We start from the raw sequence: 7,500 nt of genomic DNA, 5'->3' as shown, positions 1-7,500 counted from the left end.
AGCGAACTGTAATGTCCTTTATCCAGTGCACAAACCCACTTAGATAACTAGTGTCCTTTATCCAGTGTACAAACCCACTTAGTGAAATGTAGTGTCCTTTATCCAGTGCACAAAGCCGTTTAGCGAAATGTAGTGTCCTTTATCCAGTGCACAAAGCCACTTAACGAACTGTAGTGTCCTGTATCCAGTGCACAAAGCCAGCTAGCGAACTGTAATGTCCTGTATCCAGTGCACAAAGCCACTTAACGAACTGTAGTGTCCTGTATCCAGTGCACAAAGCTACTTAGCGAACTGTAGTGTCCTTTATCCAGTGCACAAAGCCAGTTAGCGAACTGTAGTGTCCTTTATCCAGTGCACAAAGCCAGTTAGCGAACTGTAGTGTCCTTTATCCAGTGCACAAAGCCACTAAGAAAACTAATGTCCTTTATCCAGTGCACAAAGCCAGTTAGCGAACTGTAATGTCCTTTATCCAGTGCACAAAGCCACTTAGCGAACTGTATTGTCCTTTATCCAGAGCACAAAGCCAGTTAAAAACTGTAGTGTCCTTTATCCAGTACACAAAGCCACTTAGCGAACTGTAATGTCCTTTATCCAGTGCACAAAGCCGTTTAGCGAAATGTAGTGTCCTTTATCCAGTGCACAAAGCCGCTTAGCGAAATGTAGTGTCCTTTATCCAGTGCACAAAGCCACTTTGCGAACTGTAATGTCCTTTATCCAGTGCACAAAGCCACTAAGAGAACTGTAATGTCCTTTATCCAGTGCAAAAAGCCACTTAGAGAACTGTAATGTCCTTTATCCAGTGCACAAAGCCACTTAACGAACTGTAATGTCCTTTATCCAGTGCACAAAGCCAGTTAACGAACTGTAGTGTCCTTTATCCAGTGCACAAACCCACTTAGCGAACTGTAATGTCCTTTATCCAGTGCACAAAGCCACGTAGCAAACTGTAATGTCCTTTATCCAGTGCACAAAGTCAGGGTGGGTGGACATTGAGGAACAGCTCCAACCACCACCCCCTGCCCACATCGAGGAAATAGTTCAGTGGGAACCCGGAAGCTCTACGGCTGTGTGGAGGACCTGCAGCGAACAGCTGCCTTCATCGCGGAGTCTGAGGCGTCCAATCTAAGGGACAGGAATTTCAATGGAGCCAGTATGCTCAGTTCCAAGCGCCATCGCAAGGAACTGCCGTGTCGTTGCTGTGTACAGCCACCTGGCTTTGGTGTGTTGATGTTTTGTTGTTTTTTTCTCAGGGTTAACTCCCGAAGTTTTTCACATGGGTTGATATGTCTGCAAGGCAGCGGAGGTTTGAAACAGTTATTCCCTTCATATACCTGCCAAAGTTGATGAGCCTCATCTGCTTCACATGCTGCAGGTAGTATTGAGTTACATAGTTATCTGTAAATTTGACCACCATGTTTAATCACTCACAATAGTCAAGGCATGATAAATTACAAAATCTGTCCAGTGTGTCCATTGCAGGATATGAGGTTAAGTAATGCTGCAGTAGTAATAGTAGTTATGAAAATTCAAAGTGCAAAATGTGACGAAGTAATTTCTAGTCTATGTTTTTGTTCCTGTTTGTTAGTGTGTCGAACCAGATCGTTGGTGTGATGGAAAGTATGACTGCAGAACATCTGAGGATGAAAAGTACTGTGGTAGGGTAAGATCCACGAAATTCAACGTGACCAAACCTCCAGCAGTGGTCAATTTTGACAGACCAGGAAGCTTCACTCTGACTCCTCTCCCTGCTGGAACAACTCGGTGTCCTGATACACACTACCAGTGTCCCGGTGACGGGTACTGTTTACCTGTATACACCAGGTGTAACGGTATGATTGACTGCCCAGGGCATGAGGATGAAGCTGGGTGTGATGTGTACACATGTGAAGGGTTTTACCGATGTCGTGGCCTTGACAGAACAATATGTATGCACGTGAAACACCTCTGTGACGGTTTTGCCCACTGTCCACATGAGGACGATGAACTGATGTGCCACATCACCAAGTCTTGTCCTGATCACTGTGTTTGTTACGGTACTCACTTCTATCGGCCTGAGGCTTCTGACCATCTACGTTACCTGGGCGCCAGAGGTACAGGCCTTGCCTTAAACAGTGTCCTCAACAACACTATGCTCATTCATCTTGACGTTGGAGCATGTGGGTGGACAGAATTAAGTGACATGACACTGGTGAATCTTCATGTGCTGGACTTGAGCGATAATTTGTTACACGACCTCAACTTGAAGCATTTAGCACCGTTAAAAAACCTTGCAGTACTGGTCCTTGCCGGAAACCCCCTGTCATCAAAATTTTCTGCTTTCAGTGGGCGATTCAAACTCACAAATCTGCTGTTACTAAATCTCTCCAGAGTACCAGATCAGTTTTCAAACTTACACATATTCTCGGACCTTATGCCTCAGGTGCGAATTCTTGATTTGTCCAAAAGTGGAATGAAATCACTAGAAGTTAAACAGCTGTTCAGATCATTGACCATTCTGAATCTGCAGGATTGCCCTATCTCTGACTTCAGCCCTGACTTTATGGAAGGAATGGACGACCTGCAAGAAGTCTTTGGGGACAACTTCAAATTGTGCTGTTCTGCTGTGTTGCCTGAAACCTTCACCGGGAAATGTATTGCACCAGCTGATGAACTCTCCTCATGTGAAAATCTGTTGAAATCAAGTTCTTATGGAGTTGCTCTTGCTATCTTTGGTGCTCTTGCTTTGTTTGGAAACTTTGGAAGCTTTATATATCGCCTGCAAGGATACTTTGCTAGAAAAAGTAAGATCGGCTTTGTGGTGTTTGTGATTCACCTGTGTATATCTGACTTTTTAATGGGGGTCTACCTTTCCATAATTGGAGTGGCAGATCGTATATACGCTGGCAGTTACCTGTGGAACGAAATGATATGGAAGAGAAGTACAGCCTGCAGCATTGCAGGGTTCCTTTCCTTTGTGTCATGTGAGGTATCGTCCTTCCTGATCTGTCTCATCACCATGGACCGTTTTCTGGTTATCCGTTTTCCTTTCAGTCGTATTCGTTTTGGACCAGCATCAGCTCACGTGGCCTGCACTGTTATCTGGGGACTGGGGATCATCCTGGCCGCAATCCCTTTACTCCCTGTGACGTCCCATTGGGAATTCTACAGGCAGACAGGCCTCTGCATTCCTCTGCCCATTACTCGAGCTGATTTCCCTGGTCGCCATTACTCTTTCAGTGTTATGATCATCGTCAATTTTATCATATTCATGTGGATTGCAGCAGGCCAGACTCTGATCTATCTGTCAGTCAGGGCCAACGCCATGCCAGATTCAGGATCAAAGAACAAAGACAGCGTCACCATCAAAGACAAAAGCAGATCCCAAGAGTTCACCATCGCTCGTCGTCTTCTGGTTGTTGCCATGTCAGACTTCTTCTGCTGGTTTCCCATTGGTGTCTGTGGACTTCTGGCCAAGCTGGATGTCGCTGTATCAGGGGAGGTCAATGCAGCAATGGCCACCTTTGTTCTGCCGTTTAACTCAGCTCTGAATCCTTTCCTTTATACGTATACCGCACTGCGACAGAAACGACAGAAAGAGAAGGAAACCAATTTGCAGAAATTTGTTTGTGCTCAGGTGAAGAAGGAACTGGGTACTTGTTTGCGCTAGGTAGAGCGTCAACAACAACAACAGCAACATACAACATGACAATCACGAGACACTGAAAACAAAACGGACAAGTGTAACAAACGAAAAACAAAAAGAAACCCTCCCCAAAAACCACCAAGTATTTCGACTGTGGACACTACAATGCCTAAGAGTGTCACTATTAAACATCCAGTGATTGAGTATCGCTGCTCTCTGTTCTCTATCACTTTTCTCTATATCTAAGAGAGAGAGAGAGAGAGAGAGAGAGCAACTTAAATGTCGTCAGCGTTGAACATGTTATTTGACATGGGGATACATACCATGTCTTCTTTCATGTATGAAATGAAATGAAAACAAACTGAAAACGCATGCAGGTGATTGTGTGGACTCGTAACATGTTCATTAAGGCATGATTTACTTTCTTGTTCAATAATTCCAACCAGCTTTCTTGAATACGGCGCTTTTCCTTCAGATTGGTCACAATCTATAATTATTCCAATCCACAAAAAGGAGACGTCAACTATTCTGATTACTATCGTGGAGTAGAGCTTACTAAGCGTTATACTTAAAATTCACTGAACAAGAGAATAACAAAATGATCTACAAAGAAAAAGAAAACATAAAAGCCAGCAGGTTTTAGAACTCATTATAATGCGATGTACCACAAACTTGCATTGTGCTATCTTGTGCAAAAACGCTTGCTTTATAATAACAAAAAACGTTATGTTGCGTTTGTAGACTTCAAGGAGGCTTCTGATTCCGCGAATTGTAATGCACTGTGGCATGTGATGCATAAAAGCAATGTAAACGGTCAATAGTGTATGGTTCTCAGAGCTGTTATAAATCGGTGCTTACGCGTGTGCATGAAAACGGTACTTAGAATGCTTTGATGATTGAAAAAATGGAGTAAAGCAAGGATATCTTTTGAGCCCATTAATGTTCTCATTTTTCATATTTGTATTTGTATTTCTTTTTATCACAACAGATTTCTCTGTGTGGAATTCGGGCTGCTCTCCCCAGGGAGAGCGCGTCGCTACACTACAGCGCCACCCATTTTTTTTTTTTGTATTTTTTCCTGCGTGCACTTTTATTTGTTTTTCCTATCGAAGTGGATTCTCCTACAAAATTTTGCCAGGAACAACCCCTTTTTTGCCGTGGATTCTTTTACGTGCGCTAAGTGCATGCTGCACACGGGACCTCGGTTTATCGTCTCATCCGAATGACTAGCGTCCAGACCACCACTCAAGGTCTAGTGGAGGGGAAGAAAATATCGGCAGCTGAGCAGTGATTCGAACCAGCGCGCTCAGATTCTCTTGCTTCCTAGGCGGACGCGTTACATCTAGGCCATCACTCCACACACACACACACACACACACACACACACACACACAATCACACACACACGCACACAGACACACACACACCCACACACACAAACACACGCACACACACGCGCGCGCGCGCGCGCGCGCGGACATCAATAAACCGCAATACAAGATTTATTGTTTTCCTTTTGCTGCTGCTGCTTCTTCTTTAATCGATGGGGGCTGCAAAGTCATGTGACAGGAGAGGACCAATCAGCGACAGACAGCACCACAACGAGGCCCTTTGTCCAAGGGAAGGCAGTATGTGACATCACAGTCAATGCAGACTGTGCTGACGCCATCGTAGAATTCTAACACTTTGAAGTGGAACAGGGTGGAGTTGTGCGTTTTGAACACGATGAACGTCCCTGAGTCTGAAGACGACATCACCCTTTCCTCACATAGGCTTTCCTATTCACACTGTCCTCTTCTCTTCACTTGACAACGGGCCTATGGTCTGAAACGTCGTGTAAAAACAAAGAGGATTCAACTACCACCCAAAAGGTTTTATAAACTTTAGTTTTTTGTCCCTGAGTCTGTTGGGCACCTGGAGGAAGGTGGAGATTTGATTAGAATTAAGTACAACAACGACAACAATAACAATGATAATGCTGATGCTGATAGTGATAATAATGATGATTGCAAATATGATGATGATGATGATGGTCGTGATTATACAGCGCTGAATCTTGTGCAGAGACAAATCAAATCGCTTTCGCACCAGTCATTCAGACACATGCATAACTCTAAAACTGAAAAAAAAAAACAACTGAAGACGAGGAAGAGGCAGGGAAGGGAGGCAGATGATAATGATGACGATAATGACGATGATGGCGATGATGATAATGATAGTAATGATGCTGATGATGATAATGATGACGATAATGATGATGATGGCGATGATGATAATGATAGTAATAATGATGATGATGATAATTAAAAAAAAGATGACGATCATGATAATAGTGATAATAAGAACGATAATACAAAAATGATAATAAGTATAGCAACAACAACAACATCATTATCATATTCATGATGATAATGATATAACATCAGCATCAATGATAGTAATAGTAATAATGACAACAACAGCGACGACGACGATAGTAATGATAATGATGATGATAAGAAGAAGAAGAAGATTGTTGCTGATGATGATGATGACGACGACGATGATAACAGTACAATAATAATGATAATGATTATCATAGCAACATCACCATCATATTGATACTAAAATTCAACAATATGTTACTATCATTATGTTTAATGATGATGATAATAATAATGATATAATAATGCGGTTGATACTACTACTACTACTACTACTACTACTGCTGCTGCTGCTGCTGCTAGTACTACTACTACTACTACTAATAATAATGATAATAATGAGGAGGAGGAGGAGGAGGAGGAGTTGGTAATGAGACGATGAGATCTATTTCTTTTAATGGCAAGACTTTTTTTTTTCCTAAGTACATATCCAAGGTGGGTAAAAATCTGTGCAAAATACAAAAAAAAAAAAAAAAAGAAAAGAAAAAAAAAAGTGTATACCAGCATGTCAAAATAACTCAAAAATAAACTAATAACTACAAAAACAATGCATAAAACATGATCTCGCGGAAAACTTGTTGCTGAATCAAGCAGAAAAAAAAACAACCCCGCAAAACATCGTGACATGGGGAACTGGTCAGAACTGAAAGATACTGGTAAATGAAACAATTGATACCTCGACCTGGTGATGGGGAAAACAATGACTGGTGAAGGTGATTATTCACACAATCAGTAGAGTGATGGCCTAGAGGTAACGCGTCCGCCTAGGAAGCAAGAGAATCTGAGCGCGCTGGTTCGAATCACGGCTCAGCCGCCGATATATTCTCCCCCTCCACTGGACCTTGAGTGGTGGTCTGGGCGCTAGTCATTCGGATGAGGCGATAAACCGAGGTCCCGTGTGCAGCATGCACTTAGCGCACGTAAAAGAACCCACGGCAACAAAAGGGTTGTTCCTGGCAAAATTCTGAAGAAAAATCCACTTCGATAGGAAAAACAAATAAAACTGCACGCAGGAAAAAATACAAAAACAAAAGAAAAAAAAAGGGTGGCGCTGTAGTACAGCGACGTGCTCTCCCTGGGGAGAGCAACCCGAATTTCACACGGAGAAATCTGTTGTGATTAAAAAAAAAAAAAAAAAAAAAAAGATAAGGGGGCACTTCCCCACGCTTCCTCGCAATGTGCCAGAAAGCTTGGGCCAGCAAACCCGGGTTCCCACTGACTGCCATAGCATTTTGATTCACCGTGTCGATCATTTTCGTTGAAGCGAAAGATGTACACCGAATGACTTTCATCAAATTTGTCTAATGAAACGGATAAAACAATTGCAGTCCTACGAACGAAGGCAGGCAGACAGACAGAAAGGCAGGCAGACAGACAGAAAGGCAGGCAGACAGAAAGACAGACAGACAGACAGACAGAAAGGCAGACAGACAGACAGAAAGGCAGACAGAAAGG

Source organism: Babylonia areolata, chromosome 35 (assembly GCF_041734735.1).
Source record: "Babylonia areolata isolate BAREFJ2019XMU chromosome 35, ASM4173473v1, whole genome shotgun sequence".
NCBI classification, from domain to species: Eukaryota; Metazoa; Mollusca; class Gastropoda; order Neogastropoda; family Buccinidae; genus Babylonia; species Babylonia areolata.
This window is presented reverse-complemented; position numbering follows the sequence as displayed.